The sequence below is a fragment of the Cherax quadricarinatus genome, chromosome 49, assembly GCF_038502225.1.
Source record: "Cherax quadricarinatus isolate ZL_2023a chromosome 49, ASM3850222v1, whole genome shotgun sequence".
Taxonomy (NCBI): domain Eukaryota; kingdom Metazoa; phylum Arthropoda; class Malacostraca; order Decapoda; family Parastacidae; genus Cherax; species Cherax quadricarinatus.
Window position 1 is genome coordinate 21,922,799 of NC_091340.1, and position 24,805 is coordinate 21,947,603.

Consider the following 24,805-nt stretch of genomic DNA (forward strand, 5'->3'; position numbering starts at 1 on the left):
TGAACTGGCTGTCTCCCATTGTAGTAAGGTGATCTGAAACTGAGGGAACACTTGCACTATTGCTCATTCAGCAGCTGACTTGCCAGAAGTGTGCTGATGTCACAGCTCACAGTTCTAAACTGTGACATCCTCATTCCTCCTCCAGAGTGCAAGTGCTGGACTTCAATTATGACAGATCACATCTCTTGCCACTACAATAACTATTATCATCCCTTACTCACCTCACTATTAGTCTCTTAATATTTGATACATATCATGAACATGTACTGAAGAGGACTTAGTTATAAATACAGTAGACAGTCAATTAACATGCAATCCTTTACCACTTTTTCTCTATTACACTATTGCAAAATTGCAGTATATTTTTGATTAACATTCTGTAAAATTTGACTAACATGGTGTCACTTTTAGGGAAAAAATTTGAAACACTGTGAGCTGGACCACAGGACTTTTTCCCTCCATCTAGTGGGCTAGCAGGCAGCCTGCCTGTGTGTCAGTCCACTGTTTTTGTGGGGTAGACCTAGCTTCTTTCCCCTGCCTTGCCCATCCCACCCCTCACTGGTCCATACATGTGTGTTCCATACAACACTCGGATCTGCTGCTATATACAAATGAATAGTGTTTTCACATCAATAAGTCACTTTATCTGACTTTTATCCTAGATAATTTACATTATGTATGATAATATAATTGTACTTATGTGTACCTGTACCTAAATAAACTTACTGTGCTCAAATGTGAGCTTCCTGGAGACAATGTTTATACAGCTAGCCCTCCACTATCACGAGTTCCACTTTTGCGAGCTCTGAACATTTGCAAATACATACCCAGTTGCCCAATCATATTTACCAAACAAATGCAGCTACACTCCATATAATCACCTCCATTCAACTGTCATCAGTAACTGCATGGCTAACTGTCATCACCATCATCATTATCATTGTCATCATCACAAGTTGTCAGAGTTCGTCTGCCTTACCTTATGAGTGGTGAGTGTTTTGTTTATTCATTATTTGTTATTAAACCATAACATGTACAGTAGGGCCCCACTTACACGGCAGGTTAGGTTCCAGGCTGTCGCCGCAAAGCAGACATCGCAGGAAGGCAGAACGCCATTTTTTTCCATTTATAAATGCATATAAATGCCAGACAACAAGTTTACACTAAATTATATTAAGTTAGTAATAGAACTAGGCATTAAAAACACACAAAGTAAAATACAGTCATAGTAAATTCATTACTTATCTTAAAGTATTTGTAATCTTAATGTAGGGAGAGAGGCGAGTAGTACTTATTTGTAGGAAGTCAGGAGCAGGTAGCCCAGGTGTAGGTAGCACTGGCTCCCTGTCTCATACTTAATATACGATATTTAAAACATCCCAGAGAGGTAAAATACACATACAGTACACTCATTATTTACCTTAAAATATGTGTAGTCTTAATATAGGAAGAGAAGTGAGTAGTATTTATTTGTAGGAAGTCAGTGTAGGTAGCCGGTAGGTGTAGCTCACCTGGGCTACACCTACCGGCTACCTACACTGTGGCCGAGAGCCATATTATTAACATCGACATGCCTTGTTCACTGAATTTAATAATTTCTAACAACTACCATCATAAACAAAGGTAGAAGTAATGCCAAAAATTGTAAACAAAAGCAGAGTGAGGGAGTGGCTGGGCCAAATGCAGATTCATATGTTTTCTCTGATGGCTGAGCAGAGAAAATGTAATGTTGTCCCTCCACCCGGCTACCACACAGCTCCACAAGTATTATTATCAGAGCACATAAAATATGCAATAAATGCCAGACAACAAGTTAACACTAATTTATATTAAGTTAGCAATAGAAATAGGCATTAAAAACACAATAAAAGGTAAGATACACACAGAGTACACTTATTACTTACCTTAAAATATTAATATTAATGTGTGAGAGGTGAGTGGCAGGGTGTTTATTGAATAAAATCAGAATGGCGCACCATCATCCTCTAAGTTGGCACTTAAAGCAAGAGGCTTACGACTTCTCTTTTTATCACAGCTAACCTTAGACGCCATCGTCAATGAGAGCCAACTAGTTAACGAAAAAGTAAACGAGAGAGAGAACGAGATACAGAGTTGAGACAATGTAAGAACACAAACTGAACAGGTAGTGGAAGATCACTTGGTCAGGCGAAATAAATGCGTATTAATATGTGTCTTCTTTTAGTTCATTCACGTCCATTTGTAAGAGTTTGTAAAACATTTACCTCAATATTTTTTTTTTAATTTAATAATAATTACCTCACAATACAAATACTCTTACATTGTGTACAAGTTGTACAAGTTAGTTCAGAATAAACAAACAGCAACACACCATTTTTAGAGTGAATGAAGATGATGATGATAATAATAATAATAATAATAGTAATAATAATAATAATTATTACTATTATTATTATTATTATTATAATAAAAAGCACTAAACCCACAAGGGTCGTGAATTGCTATATATAGAGTAAAGGCATATGAAAAGAATATTTTTCTACAGTTATCCCCCAGTTTGACTAGAGAAAGCGTAATTCTTCCGACACTATCTACACAGCTGCTTGGTAAACAAATCTAATATTTACGTCAATTTTTATTCTGTGAGTGTATGTATCATGTTTATATGCTATGTAATGGTTTTCATATATAATTTTGAGGAAAATATCATAGATGTATTAATGAAAATGCCTATATTGATGTAAAATAAGACATTTAGTGTGCCCAAGAGTGATTATTATTACGTAGTATTGGCGTCATGAGTAGAGAGAGACTTAGCGATTTTAATGTGTACCTGCACACCAGCACAGTGTGTAAGTATATTTAAGTACTGGTACACTTAAGTATAATTATCAGAGTACATATAAAATATGCAGTAACTTTAACCCTTTGACTGTCGCAACCCCCAATCCTGAGGTGTCTCCTGGTGTCGCAAAATTTAAAAAAAAAAAAAAATTATTTTTTCTCATGAAATTATAGAGAATCTTTTCACAATTGTAATGACACCAAGAAAACGAAATTTGATGGAAAACTGATGGAATTATGCTCTCGCGAAGTTAGCGACCTCGGCACTGTTTACAAATCGGCGATTTCGCCCACTTTGAGCCCTATTTTCAGCTAATTCCATTGTTCCAGTCGCTCAAACTCATAGCTATTTCTTTAGAACTCCATTTTTTTCTATCGATTGAGTACAAGAAACTGCCCATTTACCGATTTCAACTACCTAATAATGTGGTCAGAAATTTGCAATTTGGCCAATTTCACAAAAACTAAAAAATATGACAATTTCAAAATAAGGTCCAGAATGAACAATGCAGACATTCCTGGCTCTAAAATAACATTTTCTTTGCTCATCAGTCATGTCTCCAGGCCCCTTTGATATTACTCTTGCTTTCTATTTGGAATTTTTATTCAAACAAAAAATAGAAGACTTACTATTATGCAGACTACTGCAATACTGTAATAATTGTATAAATAATGTCAACCCATTCATGACTGCATATTAGAATGGCTAGCTGGATATTTATTGGACAATGGCATCATTTGTTTACTTTTGAACATTGGCAAAAATTAAACATTTCCCCTACTTTGAGCTCCATTTCTATGTTCTTTTTATAGTAAAATCAATCAAAATCACCTCTATTTCTATAATATGTTTTCCATTCTATCAAATGAGACCAAGAAAACGAGAATACATCCATAAATACTATACGAAAATAGACCACAAATTCGTTATTTTAATTAAAAAAAACGGTCTTTTTTTTTTCTCATTATGCACTGCGTGCTCCAGGATTTTTTTTATATGGTGCACACTGACCACACAGACCCATTCTCTCACATGTGGGCCTACCAGATTTCTCCTGCTTGATTTGAAGCCGCTAGAATTTATGAGTATATATACGTCAAACACGGTACCTCGTAAGACATATATATACAGCCGCGAGAGTCAAAGGGTTTAAACACTTGAAATTTTGGAAAGTTTCCTGACATAATAGATGAGGTCACGGAAAATGTAAACAAACCGGGTGGGGGGTGCTGTATTTGAAAGACCGCTTGCCGTATAGCAAATTTTGGTCATAATTTGACATCGCCATATTAGCGGAACGCCGTAAGGCAAAACGCCGTAAAGCGGGGCCTTACTGTATATACAATATTTTACCATTTTATCATATGTTTTATGATTGTTCGTGGTTCAATAGGTTAAGGAAGCAGTATTGTTTGGCTAAGTAAATGCTATTACTATATTTTCCTACAATATATTTGCGCACCAAACATTCGTGAATTTTCAAGATTTGAAAGGTTCTTGATCCCCTAACCCTCGTGAATGTGGAGGTCAGGCAGGAACTGTACCTGTCCATGTGAGGGCCCTTCCCAGTGTTTATATACCCTCTGCTTATCTTCCTTTGCATTATAAAGGTTAAAAGATGAAAGAAACCTGGAAGTAATGTGCATATAGAACCTACTTCATGTAGGCCTGGTCACAGATTGAATTGCAGGGAGGTTGATTGCCAAAACTCTCTCCAGGTATAATAGAGTCTCATAAATAACAAAAAAAGGCACAATACCGTGACTGGAACGATACACAAATAATCCGCACATAAAAGAGAGAAGCTTACGACGACGTTTCGGTCCGACTTGGACCATTTACAAAGTCACACTAACCAGAAGTAGAGCAGGACGGCCTCATGACTCCAGTCTCTTCCAACCTTTTCTTGAAGCTCTTAATAATCTTGCCCCTTCCATTAAGTTTAAAGCTGAATGGGAATCTAATTCCTTGCTTCCTTTCCTTGATGTCCATGTCCACCGCTCAGATACAGGTTTTACCTTTTCCGTTTACCGAAAACCTATGCACAGTGGCATGTACATTCACTACTTTTCCTATCATGCTTCCCCTGTCAAGAAAAGTGTTCTTATCTCCCTCTTTCTCCGTGCCCTCCGCATCTGTGATCCTCAGTTCCTTCCAGCAGAAATTTTCACTCTTCATAATTTGTTTTCACGTCTTGGCTACCCTTCCCATTTCATAGACTCTGCCCTCTCACGTGCTAAACGTAATTTCTTCTCTCCCAAACTCTCTACTCCTGGGAACTCTTCTATCCTCTGCCTTCCCTACGTTTCCGGTCTTTCTAATCTCAACAATTCTCTCCGTCCCTTAGACATCAAGCTTACCTTCCGCCAGACTAACACTCTTCGCACTAATCTCGTTCATACCTCTCCTCCCTCTACAGATGTTCCTGGTGTCTACTCTATTTCTTGCTCCTCCTGTCCTCTTCAATACTTCGGAGAAACTGGTCGATCTGTTTCTGACAGACTTAGGGAGCACAAAAATAGTGTTAGGCTTGCTGACACTAACAATGCTCTTTTCTGTCACGTCAGAGATCATAGCCATCCTATTGACTGGTCTTCTGCTAAAACTGTCTTCCCTACTTCCAACTCGAACAGTCGCCGTCTAGTTGAATCCTCTCTAATACACAACTTTCCTTGTATGAATCTTAGCCCTGGCTTCGTCTCTGTAGATGCCTTCCTCTCCTGCTACATTGTAAAATGCTCCAAACTTCAGAACACCCGTGACTTAACCTGACTCCTCATTTTTTCTTCTTCTTTTTCTTCTTCTCCCTCTTCCCCTTTCCTCTTTCCTTTTTCTCCTCTGGGTTCTCTTTCTCTCTTCTGTCTCATGTTTCTGTTCCTTCTTCATTTATTTCACCACTTCCCCTTTCACGCACCTCTGTGCGCTTGCTCTCCCTCTGTGGGCACCTAGCTCCCTTGCAGTGCTCCCCTTCCTTTGTATTTGACTGACTCGTCCTCCTTATTCCCCACTTCTACCACTACCACTATTACTACCTCTACTACTACCACTACTACCTCTACTACTACTACTACTACTACTACTACTACTACTGATGAAATTAAGACACATGTGTGGCATCTGGGTGTCTTTGTTGTGGACGTTTCGCCATCCAGTGGCTGGCTGGATGGTGAAATGTCTACGATAAGAGATGCCCGGGTGTTGCGCATGTGTCTTAATTTCATCTTGTCGGTATTATATACCATTCTTGTACTACTACTACTACTACCACCACCTCTTCCTGCCTATATATAGCCGTCCTGCTCCACTTCTGGTTAGTGTGACTTTGTAAATGGTCCAAGTCGGACCAAAACGTCGTTGTAAGCTTCTCTCTTTTATGTGCGGGTTATCTGTGTATAAAAGAGGCATTGTAACCCACTATTGTAAATATAAAATCTCAATGTACTGTTTGCAAAGACATAAAATAAATAAATAAATAAATAGTGATATATTGTAGTGAAGAAACTAGGACATGTGTGAAGGTGTTGGTATTCAGGGCTAACAGCCTGTGAGCATCCCACCCATCCAACCTTCCTTATACTGACAAATTTTGTTGAAAATGCAAGGGAAATGATAATGTTATTATACAGTTGAACCTTGACTTACAAGTTTAATCCATTCCGTGACCTAGCTCATAACTCAATTTACTCATATACCAAATTAATTTTCCTCACGTAAATTAATTGAAAAACCATTAATCCATTCCTGCACTCTGGAGACTAAGAAAAAATACTTGAATATGGTGCTATTATCAACTTTACGGATTATTTATCTATCACAATTTATCTAATATGACATAATAAACAATTAACAGAGAAACATGATATATACTCTAGAATGAATAAAATAGTCCATAATAGGGTGGCAGAAGCAGCGGCGGAAGCGTCCGCCATTTCTGTCCCAATCTGACTATACAGTGGACCCTCAATTTTCTTAAGGCTCGAAAGTTGTAATTTTCAAAAATTATGACTTTTTTTTGTTAAAACACTGCCTCTAAAATCATTGTTTGACCCGCAAATAGTCGTTTGTCTTGAATGCATATGCATGGCTCCCGAGCAGCCTCACACTCCATTCCCAGCCAGTGTGCCAATGATTATCAGTGAGTGAGGATGATCCCACGAGTTCATACGATACATTTCATAATATTCCATTTGTTTTAGTGCTTGCAACTGCTAAATAAGCCACCATGGCTCCAAAGAAAGCTTCTAGTGCTAGCCCTTTGGTAAAAAATGTGAGAAACACATATAACTTGAGAAAAAGTTTGTAGAAAAATATGAAAGTGGTGGTGGTAGAGTGGTAGCAGTTGTGAAAGTGGTAGAGGGTGGTAGTGATGGTGGTAGAGGGTGGTAGTGATGGTGGTAGAAGGTGGTAGCAGTTGTGATAGTGGTAGAGGGTGGTAGCAGTTGTGATAGTGGTAGAGGGTGGTAGCAGTTGTGATAGTGGTAGAGGGTGGTAGCAGTTGTGATAGTGGTAGTGATGGTGGTGGAAGGTGGTAGTGATGGTGATAGCAGTTGTGATTGTGGTAGAGGGTGGTAGTGATGGTAGTGGTTATGATGGTGGTAGAGGGTGCCTTCTTCAGTGATTCAGCAATTCTACTAACTCCTCCAATGTTGTTGGAGTTATATAGGGCTACAGAAAACACCACCGCCTCAGCTGCTGCTTCACCACCATTATTGACGGCTTATGCTCTCAGTAGCCCTTATACACCCAACAACAGCACAACACACCACCTCTATGGACATACATAATGACTTATTTTATTCATTCTAGAGTATACAGTGGACCCTCGCATAACGATCACCTCCGAATGCGACCAATTATGTAAGTGTATTTATGTAAGTGCGTTTGTACGTGTATGTTTAGGGGTCTGAAATGGACTAATCTACTTCACAATATTCCTTATGGGAACAAATTCGGTCAGTACTGGCACCTGAACATACTTCTTGAGTGAAAAAATATCGTTAACCGGGGGTCCACTGTATTCCATATTTCTATGCTATTAATATTGTTTATTATGACATATTAGTTGAATTGTGATACATAAATAACCCATAGAGTTGATATTACTGTCATATTCTCCAACAATAAACTCGCCTCCCTTCCCTCTGCCTTTCTGCCATACACCAACAAGTCTTCAATAAAGGTAAGTGTGATGTTAAATATTCATTTATACATTTTATTAGAGCTTTACATTTATTTGGCATTCTTTTCTGCATGTAAATCTATATTTAAGCTAAGGAAGTGGCTAGGGAAGTGACCTAGAGTACTTATGGAGGGGGATTCCCCTTCCAAACAATAACCTCTCTTCCCTCTCCCCTCCTAAGTCTTTCCATTCATCAACAACAGCCTTCAATAAAGGTAACTGTCATGTTGAATGTTCATTCCTTTGTGCATGTAAATCTATCTTTAAGGTAAAAAAAAATTTTTTTTTGATACTTCTGGATGACCGGAATGAATTAATTGGATTTACGTTATTTCTTATGGGGAAAATGGATTCGCAAATCGTCAATTTCGATAATAGTCACGCTCTCTGGAACGAATTAATTACGAAAAACGAGGGTCCACTGTCGTATCTTCCCATGCTCTTACTGAAAGAGAAAACAGAGTACAGTGGACCCTCGCATAACGCTATTAATCCGTTCCTGAGAGCTCAATGTTATGCGAAATTATCGTTATGCGAGTTAATTTTCCCCATAAGAAATAATGGAAATCAAATTAATCCGTTCCTGACACCCAAAAGTATGAAAAAAAAAAATTTTACCACATGAAATATTAATTTTAATACACACAAACTGAAGAAAACATGCACTGTTACATGACACTCACCTTTATTGAAGATGTGGTGATGACTGATGGGATGGGAGGAGGGGAGACTGGATGGTTTTAGTGTTTAGAAGGGGAATCCCCTTCCATTAGGACTTGAGGTGTCAAGTCCTTTTCTGGGGTTGCTTCCCTTCTTCTTTTAATGCCACTAGGACCAGCTTCAGAGTCACTGGACTTCTGTCGCACAACATATCTGTCCATAGTGGCCTTTACCTCTCGTTCCTTTATGACTTTCCTAAAGTGTTTCACAACAGTGTCAGTGTAATAGTCACCAGCACGGCTTGCAATAGCTGTCTGAGGGTGATTTTCATCCATGAAGGTTTGCACTTCAAGCCACTTTGCACAGATTTCCTTAATCTTTGAAGTAGGCAACTTCTTCAATTTCTCTCTCCCCTCCTCCGAAGCAATTTCCTCAGGTGTGGCCTCTTGCTGTTGACGTTGATCTAACAGCTCATCAGTGGTTAGTTCTTCATTGTCCTCCTCCACCAACTCTTCCACATCCTCCCCACTAACCTCCAACCCCAAGGACTTCCCCAATGCCACAACTGATTCCTCAACTGGCATAGGATTCTCAGGGTTAGCCTCAAATCCTTCAAAATCCCTTTGGTCTACACATTCTGGCCACAGTTTCTTCCAAGCAGAGTTCAAGGTCCTCTTAGTCACTCCCTCCCAAGCCTTACCTATAAGGTTTACACAATTGAGGATATTATAGTGCTCTCTCCAAAACTCTCTTAGAGTCAATTGAGTTTCTGAGGTCACTACAAAGCACCTTTCAAACAGAGCTTTTGTGTACGTTTTTTGAAGTTTGCAATAACCTGCTGGTCCATGGGCTGCAGGAGAGGAGTTGTATTAGGAGGCAAAAACTTCACCTTAATGAAGATCATGTCCCCACAAAGTCGCTCTGCCAAGTCTGTAGGATGACCAGGGGCATTGTCTAGCACCAGGAGGCACTTAAGGTCTAATTTCTTCTCAGTTAGGTAATTTTTCACAGTGTGGGCAAATGCTTGGTATAACCATTCATAGAAAAAGTCCCTAGTGACCCATGCCTTATTGTTTGCCCTCCACAGCACACACAAATTAGCCTTAAGGATATTCTTTTGCCTGAACGCTCTGGGAGTTTCAGAGTGATACACTAATAAAGGCTTCACTTTGCAATCACCACTAGCATTAGCACACATCAACAGAGTAAGCCTGTCTTTCATAGGCTTATGTCCTGGGAGTGCCTTTTCCTCCTCAGTAATGTAGGTCCTGCTTGGCATTTTCTTCCAAAACAGGCCTGTTTCGTCACAATTAAACACTTGTTCAGGTTTCAGTCCTTCACTGCACATATTTTTCAGCTGCTTTTTGGTTCGAACTGGAAGTCTCACCGTGCCTTACCACACTATGTATACCACTACGCCTCTTAAATCTCTCAAACCAACCTTTGCTGGCCTTAAATTCACTCGCATCACAACTAGTTGCAGGCATTTTTCTAATTAAATCCTCGTGCAACTTCCTAGCCTTTTCACTTATGATCGCTTGAAAGATGCTATCGCCCGCTATCTGTTTTTCGTTTATCCACACCAATAACAGTCTCTCAACATCTTCTATCACTTGCGATCTCTGTTTTGAAAGCACAGTTAAATCTTTGGCAAGAACAGCTTCCTTGATTGCCGTTCTCTTGGACACAATAGTAGCAATGGTTGATTGGGGTTTACAATACAACCTGGCCAGCTCGGAGACACGCACTCCACTTTCATACTTAGCAATGATCTCTTTCTTCATCTCCATAGTAATTCTCACCCTTATTCCTGTAGGGTTGGCACTAGAATCTTTCTTGGGGCCCATGGTCACTTATTTTTCAGGTGAAATCACTATAAAAAGGCTGTAATAATATGAAATGTTCCGATTGTATGCTTGAATGTTACCGTGGAGGCTGGCTTGTTGTTATGGGGCTATAGGACCCAACATGTATTTATAAGTAACAGTTACTCTGAAATACCTAATTATATTGAATTGATGGGGACTCGGTTCTAAATGTCAAAAGGACTGATCAACCTTATGACTGAGAGGCAGCTGGGTCAAGCCTATTTTTCTCAATATAATAGGTTATACTATAGACACATAAACACACAATTTAAATAAGTAGTTATAAAGTTGTATTTCTTTTTGTAAAAGTAAAATTAAGGGTGGTAGAATTGTGGTAACTGGAGAATTGTGCTTGGCAACAGTCTTTTGTTTTGGTGGGAGGAGCTTAGCTAGTCTTTCTCTCTCTCCCTCTCACTGAGTCTCTCTCTCTATGGCTGACCTTCAACCTGGCAGGATCTCTGGGTCCTTCTTCTATCTTTTGGGGCATTGTGTGCTCCAGGGGTGAGTTTTTATAATTTAAGTTGTGGCCACCATACCCAGGGTGACTAAAGTGTGTCAAAACACTGGTTAGCCCAGAGTTATGTCAAGAAGAGAGAAGGACAAAAGTTGTTGGAAAACACCATGTGGAGAACAGCTATGGAGTGTGTAGATCTTTGTTTTGAAAATGTGAGGCTGTAATTGTATATTCTGTACATATCTATTGAGAATACAGTTATATTTTTATAGTAGTAGTTTACATAACCTGTGAAGAGGGCTGGTGAAAGGATATCAGAGACACTCAAGATGATCAGCCATGATGCAAGTATTACCCCTAGACAGATAAGGCCATTAAGTAAAAAGCTACCCCACACTAGAACATGTAGTGAGAACCTTACTATCAAAGTAATAAGGGACAACCAACGTAACATGAGGGCCTGTCCGGGAGAGTTATTTGACTGCTAAAATAACTCAAAACATTCTTTGAACTATATGTGCTGGTATGGGGTAATAACAGTTGCATGTTTCTGGTAGAAGATTTACCAAGGTGGGGTCAGTGGAAGTGTTGTTTTCATATATTAGTTTACAGGTTGTTTTTCTCCTAAGGTAAGAGAAAGGTTGAGTAACACATTTTTGTTGTGGTTATGGTAAGTGCTATGTGCATAGTTTACATTCAATTTGTGTTATTTTATGTGCCTGTGGGAAAACTTTGTCCACTGATACTGTAAGAGGGAAGCAAGTGTTTAAAGATAAAAACTATGTCAGAAGATGAGTCTTTAAACTTTTTAGGCTTCAGGGAAGAAGGTAATAATTCATCAGTAAACATGCCTGTTAACAGTGAACATGAGGGATCACCTACCCTAGGTGTTACAGAAATGGAATGGATGAGACTGAAATTAGCTGTGCTAGAGGCTGAAATGAAATTAATGGAAGCTAAAGAGGAAGAGCGTCAAGGGTTAGGAGGTTCTGAACAAGAGCCTGATCAGTACTTTAACGTAGCTCAAGCTGCAAATTTTGTCCCTAAGTTTACAGAGAGTGACCCAGATAGATATTTTTCTTTTTTTGAGAAGACTGCTTTGGAGCAAGGATGGCCCAAACAGAAGTGGGCTACCCTAGTTCGCACACAACTTGTGGGTAAAGGATTCCAGAGAGTAGAGACTCCGGAGGGGCAAAATTTTTCTAATTATGATAAGATTAAAGAGGAAGAATTGCTTGCCTACCAAATGATACCTGAGAAATATAGACAAAAGTTCAGAAATAAAAAAATTTCGGGATGGGCAGACCTTAACTGAGTTTGGGAATGAGAAACTGTTCCTTTTTAAGAAATGGGTTTGTTCTAAAGGAGTTAATAAAGACTATAACAAATTAGTAGACCTGATGGTTCATGAGGAATTGTATAATACAATCCCTGTTGACCTCAGAGAGTATCTGGAGGACAAAAACCCAGATAATCTTTCAGAAGCACTGGATCTAGGTGACAGATTCTTGGCTCGCAGGGAATTGGTAAGTAAAAACAGTCATGCTGCTTCTGAAAATTTCCCCACTCATTCTAAACCTTATTCCAAGTCCTATGGTCATAAAGGTAAGTGGGACAAGAATTTTCAGGGACAAATGAAGGCTGAGGTGCCCTCTAAAATAGAAGGAAAAGGTAAGTCAGCTGGAGTTCAAAGTTTACCTAGACAATCAGATGTTTCAGGTCCTCGAGTAAACAGTACCAGTCCTACACCAAATGGTAAAAATACCTTTAAGAGTTATGCCTGTTACTACTGTAACAAAACTGGACACACACAAAAGTTTTGCTGGTCAAGGCAGCGAGATCAGGAAAGGGAGGAACCACCCCAGAGGACTCTAACTGCAGAGATACATCCAGATGCCTGCATTAGGTCTTCAAGGCAAGGTGAGGTGGAACCTTTGGATCTAGACCCCAGGATGTGTATATTTTCTAGTAGGTCCACAGTTGGTTTGCAAAAGGATGTAGGCAGAGTTGAGAACATATTGCCCTTGAGAGATGGATGTAGCACCTACTCTTTGCTACGTGCTGGAGTGCTGCCAGTGTCTAAGGATACCTATACTGGGGTAGATATATTGTTGAAGGGTATTACGAGTTCAACCATAAGGACACCTGTACACAAATTATGGGTAGAATCTGCATACCAAGTTGGCTATCTCCCTGTAGGTGTCTCAGATGAAATTCCCTTCGAAGGGGTCGACCTCTTATTAGGGAATAATGTTATGGGCCTGTTAGACAGTGAGGAACAACTAGTTTGGGGGAAACCAAGTCCCAAATGTTGGGAGGAAATGGCTAGGAAAACCCTGCCAGACCTTCTCCCTGATGGTTCCACCATGAGAAGTATGGCTCGTGATCATGCTACGAACAGTCTTCATGATATTTCTCATGAGGATGGTGAGGGCTTAAGTTTGGTAACTCTGCTTTCTGATGTTGAACTGCAGTCAACTGAAGAAAAGGATGTTCCAGCCAGAGCTGAGCATGATTGGAGAATGGATCAGTTAAATAGTGTGAGAGAGGCTGCACCTGCTAGGGGGCAATTAATTTCTGTGCAGGAAAATGTCGCTGTTGCTGAGGAAGAGATTTTACAGTTAAATAAGTGTTTTCATTTCAGGGAGGAAACTCTTACAAAGAATTCACCTCTGTTTGCAGTATCGATGGAAGGAGAACAAGGGTTTTGTCCCCAGGTGGTGATGTCCAAGGTTTCCAGGCATTTCTTCTGGTCTCAGCTGTGGGAGACTGTCAGAGAGCATATTGAGACCTATCATGTCTTTCAAATTATAGGGAAACCTAGTCGAAGTATTAAACCTGTTCCCCTTCAGTCTATTTCAGCACCAGGTGAACCCTTTAGGAAGCTGGTAGTAGATGTACTTGGTCCATTCCCAAGGACCAAACTGGGAAATGATTATTTACTCACAAATATTTGCTCCACTACCAGGTACCTGGAAGCAGTCCCTCTGCATAAGATAACTGCTCATGTAATCTTAAGGGTTTTGATGAAGTTCTTTTCTCATGTTGGTTTTCCTCAAGCAGCACAAACAGATCAAGGGCCTAACTTTACCTCAAAGTCTTTTAGAAATGTTTTGAAGGGACTAAAAGTAGAGCCTCAGTGTTCAACTATGTATCACTCTCCATCTCAAGGGGAAATAGAAAAATTACATCAAACCCTCAAGACAATGATGCAAGCCTATGGTATAGACAATACTAACAACTGGGATGAGAGGATCCCTTTCTTTGTATTTGCTGAGTGGGGAAGCACTCTGGAATATCCGAGCTATTGGCTTGGGGAGGATGGTAATGCTCCCCCCTCGGAGCTTTTTCTCAGTTTCAGACACTGTTTGGCTCGTATGAGGTGGATGGTACCAGTGAACGTGCCCATCAACCAGACCAGGATGATGTGGGACCATAATGTGGACCATGATACTCTGGAGGCTGGAGAGGAAGTGCTGATACTGGAGCCAATTCATGTGAAAATCTGTATGGCAAGTTGCTGTGAGCTGAACATGTTGTAGGGGAAGTTCCCAGGGGTTAGATATAAAACCCACACCCCCAAGCAAGAAAAGAATGAGTATAGTGTACACAGTAACCGGTTAAAGGGCTTGAAGTTATGTCAAAAATTCAGAGAGACCAGTGTTTTAATGGAATGTAAAGGGCTGCAAAACAATAATCTGTATTTAATACCAAAAGTGTATTTAAGAAATAACATGTGTGTAAAAGATTTTGGGAAATGCATGCTTGGTTTTAATGAGAAAAATGTTGGAGAGTTGGCTCAGCCACCTTGGAACTTTATAAAAGTTTGGGATGTCAGTAATGGGGAAAAGTTGAAACTCCATGAAGAAATTGTTAAGGAAGCTGAGCCAATTCAACAATTTTTGTGTGGGAAAAATCTGTATGAAAAATTGGAGATGGAGGAAGAAGTGAAATTCTTCCAACGCCAGTTTGTAGTGCTTAGTGAGAGTCAGTGGGCATTCCCATGCTTCATGGTTGCCAAATTAGATGGCACCCTGGGCATAAACACTGACTACCACAAAGTATGTTTAACAACTAAGGTTTACAGGATTAGAAAGACTGATACTGATACTTATGCACTAAGAGATGCAAACATTTTAAATAAACTAAAACATGGGGCAGGAAGATGTGATTTCCATGGCCTGTGTTCCAGTACCATTTTAAAGTGTGTAATGCAAATTGTGTTCATTGTGTGCTTAAAATTTGTGTGAGATGGAACGTGATGGTATTTGTGTAAACTTAATGTATCCAACCTGGGTGCAAAGAGATGTCTTTGGTGTTTGTTGTTGCACTGCGAGAGGTTGCAGAACTGTTACTATCAATGAGCAACCTTCTAAATTTAAATGTCAACATTTTACCACAGGAAAGAAAATTTTCATTTTGGGGCTGGTTATTCAGCATTTGTACATGTCTCAAGATCTCTTCATCCTGTTCCTGTGTATAGTGACTAAAATCAGACTCTTAAAATGGGCTTTGTTCCTACAGCCTTTTAATTTGGAAGTCAAATATATAAAAGGCTCAGAGAATGTGGTTGCTAATGCTCTCTCTAGATGTTTCATGTAAATGCATAGTGCGTACTTTGTACATAGTGTTTGTCATGTGCTGACCTTGTTGTTTTTGCAGTGGTGAACTCTCGGCGAGCCTGAGTACTCTCTACCAGCCATCTGACTGTGAAGGAGTTGAGTCGGAGCCAAAAGTGTGACGAGGGTCAGTGTATATGTAAATGTGAGTTGAGGCAGTGGTTGACAACCTTCAGTAACATGAGACGTTCAGGAAGGTATGTGATGTTGTGTCTTGGTGTGCTCTATATACAAAACGGCCTGACGATTTGCCTTTGTGGTCCCTTGGACCCCTTCATGTTCTATGTCAGCCTCCTCTTCATAAGTTTGGAGGATCTGTGTGGAGTGGGACCTCGGAAGATGGGCTTGAGTGCCTGACCATGTTAAGGATCATGAGTGTTGACTGGAAGTCTCACTGTTTGGTTCGGCCACCAAGTGAGAGACACCTTGACATGTTTTGTGAAGTTTCCTGCCTGGTGTACACCTGACTGCTCTGGGTTTGGCTCTACTCTCGTCTCCTGATCAGGAAGATGCCACCCTGGAGTACCAGTTGCTTGCTGGATTACCTTAGCAGAGGCACAGGCCTGTTGGTGCGGGCTTTCACAGTGGGCATTGTGTGCAATTTTTGCATTGTAATGTGTATTGTTTAAAAGTCACTAAAATTGTAAATAGTTACACCCTTGAGTATATGGGTATGGTTAAAATGCTTTTCTAAAAAATTCTGCAATCTGTTGTAAATAACAGTAAAGTGAAGAGTAGTTATGGTGCTGGGAAAAATGTAGCATTTCTAGTAGTCTTGTTTACCGCCTTCAGACTTAAGTAATATACCTTTTACTAGCCGTATCCTGAGGGACACGGCTAGCTTTTGTGAGACTTCGTCTGGAGGTGGGGGTGTTATGGGGCTATAGGACCCAACATGTATTTATAAGTAACAGTTACTCTGAAATACCTAATTATATTGAATTGATGGGGACTCAGTTCTAAATGTCATAAGGACTGATCAACCTTATGACTGAGAGGCAGCTGGGTCAAGCCTATTTTTCTCAATATAATAGGTTATACTATAGACACATAAACACACAATTTAAATAAGTAGTTTATAAAGTTGTATTTCTTTTTGTAAAAGTAAAACTAAGGGTGGTAGAATTGTGGTAACTGGAGAATTGTGCTTGGTAACAGTCTTTTGTTTTGGTGGGAGGAGCTTAGCTAGTCTCTCTCTCTCTCCCTCTCACTGACTCTCTCTCTCTATGGCTGACCTTCAACCTGGCAGGATCTCTGGGTCCTTCTTCTATCTTTTGGGGCATTGTGTGCTCCAGGGGTGAGTTTTTATAATTTAAGTTGTGGCCACCATACCCAGGGTGACTAAAGTGTGTCAAAACACTGGTAAGCCCAGAGTTATGTCAAGAAGAGAGAAGGACAAAAGTTGTTGGAAAACACCATGTGGAGAACAGCTATGGAGTGTGTAGATCTTTGTTTTGAAAATGTGAGGCTGTAATTGTATATTCTGTACATATCTATTGAGAATACAGTTATATTTTTATAGTAGTAGTTTACATAACCTGTGAAGAGGGCTGGTGAAAGGATATCAGAGACACTCAGGATGATCAGCCATAATGTAAGTATTACCCCTAGACAGATAAGGCCATTAAGTAAAATGCTACCCCACACTAGAACATGTAGTGAGAACCTTACTATCAAAGTAATAAGGGACAAACCAACGTAACACTTGTAAACAATGCCACTGGCAGAACAAGTGAGGCTGGCTCAGGCCGCATGGACGCGTCTCGGACGAATCGCGTTGAGCGAATTTTTTAGCGCTATGCGAGGCAAAATTTTAGCGATAAAATATATTGCTATGCGGATTTAACGCTATGCGATGCCAACGTTATGCGGGGGTCCACTGTATTTTTGAGGCTAGCTGCAGTAGATCACTAGTTTTCTAAGGAAAACGCTAATACAATGTAATTATAAACAAGAAGTATCATATAAAAACTGTTTATATAAAGTGTATACAGTGGACCCTTGACCAACGCTGGCATTGTCTAACGTTAAATCCGACTAGCGATACATTTTAATGCAAAAATTTTGCCTTGACTAGCGCTAAAAAACTCAACCAACAAGATTCATTCCATCCAAGATGCGTCTACCTGTGGCCAGTGTTTACAAGCCAGCCAGCCAACATGGTCCCATCCAAACATACAATCGGAACGTTTCATATCACATCATTTTTAGTGATTGCACCTGCAAAATAAGTCACTATGGGCACCAAAAAGTTTCTAGTGCCAACCCTACAGCAAAAAGGGTGAGAATTACTATGGATATGAAGAAAGAGATCATTGCTAAGTATGAAAGTGGAGTGCATGTCACCGAGCTGGCCAGGTTGTACACAAAACCCCAATCAACCATCGCTACTATTGTGGCCAAGAAAACGGCAATCAAGGAAGCTGTTTTTGCCAAAGGTGCAACTATGTTTTCGAAACTGAGATCGCAAGTGATAGAAGATGTTGAGAGACTGTTATTGGTGTGGATAAACGAAAAACAGATAGCGATCATATGTGAAAAGGCTAGGAAGTTGCATGACGATTTAATTAGAAAAATGCCTGCAACTAGTGGTGATATGAGTGAATTTAAGGCCAGCAAAGGTTGGTTTGAGAGATTTAAGAATCGTAGTGGCATACATAGTGTGATAAGGCATGGTGAGGCTGCCAGTTCGGACCAAAAAGCAGCTGAAAAATATGTGCAGGAATTCAAGAAGTACATAGACAGTGAGGAACTGAAACCTGAACAAGTGTTTAATTGTGACGAAACAGGCCTGTTTTGGAAGAAAATGCCAAGCAGGACCTACATTACTCAGGAGGAAAAGGCACTCCCAGGACATAAGCCTATGAAAGACAGGCTTACTCTGTTGATGTGTGCTAATGCTAGTGGTGATTGCAAAGTGAAGCCTTTATTGGTGTATCACTCTGAAACTCCCAGTGTGTTCAGGAAAAACAATGTCCTCAAGGACTTGACACCTCAAGTCCTAATGGATGGGGATTCCCCTTCTTAACACTAACATCATCCACACTCTTCCCTCCTCCCATCCCATCAATCATCACCAGATCTTCATTAACCCTTTGAGGGTTTTGGTCGTACTAGTACGTCTTACGCGTAGGGGTTTTTGACGTACTAGTACTCATAAATTCTAGCGGCCTCAAATCTAGTGGGAGAAAGCTGGTAGGCCTTCATATGAAAGAATGGGTCTATGTGGTCAGTGTGCACAGTCTAAAAAAAATCCTGCAGCACACAGTGCATAATGAGAAAAAAAAAACTTTGACCATTTTTTTTTAATAAATCAGCGACTTTGCAGTGTATTTTCGTATGGTATTTATTGTTGTATTCTAGTTTTCTTGGTCTCATTTTATAGAATGGAAGACATATTACAGAAATTGAGATGATTTTGACTGGTTTTACAATGAAAGGTGCCTTGAAATTGAGCTCAAAGTAGCAGAAATGTTCGATTTTTACCAAACTTCAAAAGTAAACAAATCGTGCCAAGCGTGCAATACACGTCAACTGGTGAGTCTAATATTCTTTCACAAGTGCACCAATAATATTTATACCATTTTTTACACTAATGCAGTAGTCTGCATAACAGTAAATCTTATATTTTTTGTGAGAATAAAAATTCAAAGTGGAAAGCAAAAGAATATAAGAGGGGCCTTGAGACGTGAATAATGACTAGAGGAAATGTCATTTTAGTGCCAGGAATGTCTTTCTTGTTTATTCTGGACCCTATTCCGAAATTGGCATCTTTTGAAATTTGTGTGAAATTGGCAAAATTGCTAAATTCTGACCACTGTACTGGATAGTTGAATTTATAAATGGGTGGTTTCTTGCACCCATTCGATAGAAAAAATGGAGTTCTAGCGAAATATTCATGTTTTTTGTCGACTAGTACAGTGAAATTGGCCGAAAATGGGGCTCAAAGTGGGCAAAATCGCCGATGCGTAAACATCGCCGAGACCGCTAACTTTGCGAGAGCATAATTCCGTAAATTTTCTATCAAATTTCAAACTTTTGGTGTCTTTATGATCGGGAAAAGATTCTCTATCTTTTCATAAGAGAAAATAATTTTTTTTTTTTTTAAATTTGGCCGACCCTGAGAACGAGTTTCGGAGAGGGCCTGTCGACCCTCAAAGGGTTAAAGGTAAGTGTCAATTATTCTATTGTTATTAATCTATTGTTATTGTTATTCCTGTAATTATTCTATTGCATTAAACTTAATATTTCATGTGGTAAAATTTTTTTTCATACTTTTGACTGTCTTGCACGGATTAATTTGATTTCCATTATTTCTTATGGGGAAAATTAACTCGACTAACGATAATTTTGAATAACGAAGAGCCCTCAGGAATGGATTAATATCGTTGGTCGAGGGTCCACTGTACTGTATGTACAGGTCTCCCTCAACATTCGCGAGGGTTAGGGGATCAAGAGCCTCGCGAATGTTGAAAAACTGTGAATGTTTGGTGCCCCAATATATTGAAGGGAAATACAGTGGACCCCCGCATACCGTACGCATCGCATACCATACAATCCGCATACCGCTCGCTTTTATCGCAAAAATTTTGCCTCGCATACCGCCCAAAAACCCGCTCACCGCTCTTCGTCCGAGATGCGTCCAATGTGCGCCCTCAGCCAGCCTCACGTTCCGCCGGTGGCATTGTTTACCAGCCAGCCTCCGCGGTAACATCCAAGCATACAATCGGAATATTTCGTATTATTACAGTGTTGTCGGTGCTTTATCTGGAAAATAAGTGACCATGGGCCCCAAGAAAGCTTCTAGTGCCAACCCTACAGCAATAAGGGTGAGAATTCCAATAGAGATGAAGAAAGAGATCATTGATAAGTATGAAAGTGGAGTGCGTGTCGCCGACCTGGTCAGGTTGTACAAGAAACCCATATCAACCAGCGCTACTATTGTGAGCAACAGAAAGGCAATCAAGGAAGCTGTTCTTGCCAAAGGTTTAACTGTGTTTTCGAAACAGAGATCGCAAGTGATGGAAGATGTTGAGAGACTCTTATTGGTGAGGATAAATGAAAAACAGCTAGCAGGAGATAGCGTCTCTCAAGCGATCATAAGCGAAAAGGCTAGGAAGTTGCATGAGGATTTAATTAAAAAAATGCCTGCAACTAGTGATGATGTGAGTGAATTTAAGGCAAGCAAAGGTTGGTTTGAGAGATTTAAGAAGCATAGTGGCATACATAGTGTGATAAGGCATGGTGAGGCTGCCAGTTCGGACGACAAAGCAGCTGAAAAGTATGTGCAGGAATTCAAGGAGTACATAGAAACTGAAGGACTGAAACCTGAACAAGTGTTTAATTGTGATGAAACAGGCCTGTTTTGGAAGAAAATGCCAAGCAGGACCTACATTACTCAGGAGGAAAAGGCACTCCCAGGACATAAGCCTATGAAAGACAGGCTTACTTTGTTGATGTGTTCCAATGCTAGTGGTGATTGCAAAGTGAAGCCTTTATTAGTGTATCACTCTGAAACTCCCAGACCGTTCAGGCAAAAGAATGTCCTCAAGGAGAATTTGTGTGTGTTGTGGAGGGCAAACAGTAAGGCATGGGTCACTAGGGACTTTTTCTATGACTGGTTACACCATGCATTTGCCCCCAATGTGAAAGATTACCTAACTGAAAAGAAATTAGAACTTAAGTGCCTCCTGGTGTTAGACAATGCCCCTGGTCATCCTACAGATGTGGCAGAGCGACTTTATGGGGACATGAAATTCATTAAGGTGAAGTTTTTGCCTCCTAATACCACTCCTCTCCTGCAGCCCATGGACCAGCAGGTTATTGCAAACTTCAAAAAACTGTACACAAAAGCTCTGTTTGAAAGGTGCTTTGTAGTGACCTCAGAAACTCAACTGACTCTAAGAGACTTTTGGAGAGATCACTTTAATATCCTCAATTGTGTAAACCTTATAGGTAAGGCTTGGGAGGGAGTGACTAAGAAGACCTTGAACTCTGCTTGGAAGAAACTGTGGCCAGAATGTGTAGACAAAAGGGATTTTGAAGGGTTTGAGGCTAACCCTGAGAGGATTATGCCAGTTGAGGAATCCATTGTGGCATTGGGAAAGTCCTTAGGGTTGGAGGTTAGTGGGGATGATGTGGAAGAGTTGGTGGAGGAGGACAATGAAGAACTAACCACTGATGAGCTGATAGATCAACTTCAACAGCATGAGGCCAGACCTGAGGAAAATGGTTCAGAGGAGGGGAGAGAGAAATTGAAGAAGTTGCCTACTACAAAGATTAAGGAAATCTGTGCAAAGTGGCTTGAAGTGCAAACCTTCATGGATGAAAATCACCCTCAGACAGCTATTGCAAGCCGTGTTGGCAACCTGTACACTGACAATGTTGTGAAACACTTTAGGGAAGTCATAAAGGAACGAGAGGTACAGGCCACTATGGACAGATATGTTGTGCGACAGAAGTCCAGTGACTCTGAAGCTGGTCCTAGTGGCATTAAAAGAAGAAGGGAAGTATGTAACCCCAGAAAAGGACTCGACACCTCAAGTCTTAATGGAAGGGGATTCCCCTACTAAACACTAACACTCTCTCTCCCCTCCTCCCATCCCATCAATCATCACCAGATCTTCAATAAAAGTAAGTGTCATGTAATTGTGCATGCCTTTTTCAGTTTGTGTGTATTAAAATTAACATTTCATGTGGTAAAAAATTATTTTTTTCATACTTTTGGGTGTCTTGCACGGATTAATTTGATTTCCATTATTTCTTATGGGGAAAATTCATTCGCATACCGAACATTTCGCATAACAACCAGCCCTCTTGCACGGATTAAAGTCGCTATGCGGGGGACCACTGTATATTACAATACTGGTTCCTTAACTTGTTGAACCATGAATAATCATAAAATACATGAAAACGTCGTAAATTGTGCTAAATATATACATGTTATGCTTTAATAACGTATGTTATTTAATAACATGTATGTTAATAACATGTATGTTATTAAATACCACAGACTCCACCACTGCGAGTCCCTACTACCCTCCCTCCGACCCCCACAACTGGCAGCCAGCCCTCCCACCACTCAGTGTGGTGAGTGTTTTGTTTGTTCATTATTTGTTATTAAACTACAGTATAAATAATGTAAACCCATTCATGAGTGCATATTGGAATGGCTATTAGGAAAGGTATTAGACGGTGACATCATGTGTTTACTCTTGAACACAGCAAAGAATCGAACATTTCTGCTATTGCTAATAATAACAATAGTAATAATAATAATAATAATAATAATAATAATAATAATAATAAATACGATATAATTGAAGAAGGAAATTGTACAAAAATACGAGGGAGTGGTTGACACATCGTCAGTGTGACTTTGTTTATGCTGGAGTGAACTTTAGTCTCCCTGCTCTTCCAAACATTTCACAATAATTCAGCGGTTGAGGCAGTGGTATTTAATAACATATATGTTATAAATAATAACAGTACATGTTATTATTAACAACATGTATTATTATTAACATTTTTTTTTTTAACAAGTCGGCCATCTCCCACCGAGGCAGGGTGACCCAAAAAAGAAAGAAAATCCCCAAAAAGAAAATACATTCATCATCATTCAACACTTTCACCACACTCACACATTATCACTGCTTTTGCAGAGGTGCTCAGAATACAACAGTCTAGAAGCATATACATATAAAGATACACAACATATCCCTCCAAACTGCCAATATCCCAAACCCCTCCTTTAACCCTTTGAGGGTTTTCGTCGTACTAGTACGTCTTACGCGTAGGGGTTTTTGACGTACTAGTACTCATAAATTCTAGCGACCTCAAATCTAGTGGGAGAAAGCTGGTAGGCCTTCATATGAAAGAATGGGTCTATGTGGTCAGTGTGCACAGTCTAAAAAAAATCCTGCAGCACACGGTGCATAATGAGAAAAAAAAAACTTTTTCCATTTTTTTTTAATAAATCAGCGACTTTGCAGTGTATTTTCGTATAGTATTTATTGTTGTATTCTAGTTTTCTTGGTCTCATTTTATAGAATGGAAGACATATTACTGAAATTGAGATGATTTTGACTGGTTTTACAGTGAAAGGTGCCTTGAAATTGAGCTCAAAGTAGCAGAAATGTTCGATTTTTACCAAACTTCAAAAGTAAACAAATCGTGCCAAGCGTGCAATACACGTCAACTGGTGAGTCTAATATTCTTTCACAAGTGCACCAATAATATTTATACCATTTTTTACACTAATGCAGTAGTCTGCATAACAGTAAATCTCATATTTTTTGTGAGAATAAAAATTCAAAGTGGAAAGCAAAAGAATATAAGAGGGGCCTTGAGACGTGACTAATGACTAGAGGAAATGTCATTTTAGTGCCAGGAATGTCTTTCTTGTTTATTCTGGACCCTATTCCGAAATTGGCATCTTTTGAAATTTGTGTGAAATTGGCAAAATTGCTAAATTCTGACCACTGTATTGGATAGTTGAATTTATAAATGGGTGGTTTCTTGCACCCATTCGATAGAAAAAAAGGAGTTCTAGCGAAATATTCATGTTTTTTGTCGACTAGTACAGTGAAATTGGCCGAAAATGGGGCTCAAAGTGGGCAAAATCGCCGATCCGTAAACATCGCCGAGACCGCTAACTTTGCGAGAGCATAATTCCGTAAGTTTTCTATCAAATTTCAAACTTTTGGTGTCGTTATGATCGGGAAAAGATTCTCTATCTTTTCATAAGAGAAAATAATTTTTTTTTTTTTTTAAATTTGGCCGACCCTGAGAACGAGTTTTGGAGAGGGCCTGTCGACCCTCAAAGGGTTAAAGTGCAGGCATTGTACTTCCCATTTCCAGGACTCAAGTCCGACTATATGAAAATAACCGGTTTCCCTGAATCCCTTCACTAAATATTACCCTGCTCACACTCCAACAGATCGTCAGGTCCCAAGTATCATTCGTCTCCATTCACTCCTATCTAACACGCTCATACACGCTTGCTGGAAATCCAAGCCCCTCTCCCACAAAACCTCCTTTACCCCCTCTTTCCAACCCTTTCGAGGACGACCCTTACCCCTCCTTCCTTCCCCTATAGATTTATATGCTTTCCATGTCATTCTACTTTGATCCATTCTCTCTAAATGACCAAACCACCTCAACAACCCCTCTTCTGCGCTCTGACTAATGCTTTTATTAACT

At 39.8% G+C, this 24,805-nt stretch overlaps 1 protein-coding gene across 1 annotated transcript in view; it reads right to left on the minus strand.

Moving 5' to 3' along the window:
- The window catches only part of LOC128705044 (golgin subfamily A member 1-like), a 152,703-nt gene that overhangs the window by 9,129 nt on the left and 118,769 nt on the right, over nt 1–24,805 (minus strand). The window lies entirely within an intron of this gene.